General features: G+C 53.5%; 1 long non-coding RNA gene across 1 annotated transcript in view; it reads right to left on the bottom strand.

Moving 5' to 3' along the window:
* Positions 1–396: 396 nt before the first annotated feature.
* LOC106818311 overlaps positions 397–1,296 on the bottom strand; it is a 2,978-nt gene continuing 2,078 nt past the window's right edge. Inside the window, exon 3 of the long non-coding RNA XR_001395190.1 lies at positions 397–487. This is a non-coding gene — a long non-coding RNA (uncharacterized LOC106818311). The remainder of the gene's footprint in view (positions 488–1,296) is intronic.

The raw sequence follows: 1,296 nt of genomic DNA, 5'->3' as shown, positions 1-1,296 counted from the left end.
TATACCGAACTATTCTGACTGTTAAACTGCGAAGAAATATAAATAATGTTTAAAAATCGGAACATAATAATTCGTTACAATAATTTTTATATTAAAATTTCTAGATGCACGCACGCACACAGACCTACTCCAGCGGCCCACGCCCCCTCCCTCCCCCTCCTCCTTGTTTTTCCCTCCCTCCCTCCCTTCTCCTCCTCCCTCTCCTTCCCCTCCCCTCCTCTCTCCGTACCTTGTTGGTCCTTCTGCGCCTCTGCTTGCTGGCGTTGTTGGTGATGGTAGATCTCCCACGCTATCCGCACGCACACACGCACACTCACCTACTACAGCCTCCTCCCTCCTCCCTCCCTCCTCCCTCCTCCCTCTCCTTCCCCTCCCCTCCTCTCTCCGTACCTTGTTGGTCCTTCTGCGCCTCTGCTTGCTGGCGTTGTTGGTGATGGTAGATCTCCCACGCTATCCGCACGTGAGCGGCGCACCACTTCCCGGGCTTCTGCAGGCAGCAGAGAAATAACACAAGAGCGTCGTTAACACAGAGCAAAACGCACGCACGCACGCACGCACACATACACACACACTCTAGCACACATACAAACGTACACACGCGCGCACGTACACAGCACGTATAAAAGTACACACTACACACGCGTACAACCTGCACACACGCACATTCGCACGCACGCACGCGCACACGCACAAGTACACACGTATTTAATCAATGCTACGTGCGCCGCTTGAAAATAGCAATCGCGCTTATTTTCCTCTCTACTCTCATCCTCCTCTCACAATTCCCCCACTCAAACCCCCCCACCCCCCCACCCTTCCCCTGAGTTTACGCGCACAAGAGCAATCGTAACCAATTTCGACACTAGATGGCACCAGCTGATCACATTTGCAAAAAATCTCGACGCTGGTGATTACGTGTAAACGCGGTTACCGTGCGGCCAAGCAGCCAGCCACCCCCACCCCCCAGCCCTACGGGCTAACAATCAACGTTAGAAATACGACAGTATTTTCTCGTCGTGGCTAGCTAGCCTGGATACAGCTGGTGAGTGAAGTGTGGAGAATACGGGCGTAATGACGTTAGAGTTGAACAGATGCTGGTCTGGTCGCAACCACCCACTAGAACAACGCAGCGAGAGAGAGAGAGAGAGGAGGGGAGAGCCGAGAGCATGTGTCTGAGAGCGGGGGAGACAGAGCAGGGGAGAAAGGTGGAGGGAGAGAGAGAGAGGAGGAGAGAGAGAGAGAGAGAGAGAGAGAGAGAGAGAGAGAGAGAGAGAGAGAGAGAGAGAGAGAGAGAGA

This window comes from Priapulus caudatus, unplaced genomic scaffold (genome assembly GCF_000485595.1).
Source record: "Priapulus caudatus unplaced genomic scaffold, Priapulus_caudatus-5.0.1 Scaffold2159, whole genome shotgun sequence".
In the NCBI taxonomy this organism is placed as follows: Eukaryota; Metazoa; Priapulida; class Priapulimorpha; order Priapulimorphida; family Priapulidae; genus Priapulus; species Priapulus caudatus.
This window is presented reverse-complemented; position numbering and strand designations above follow the sequence as displayed.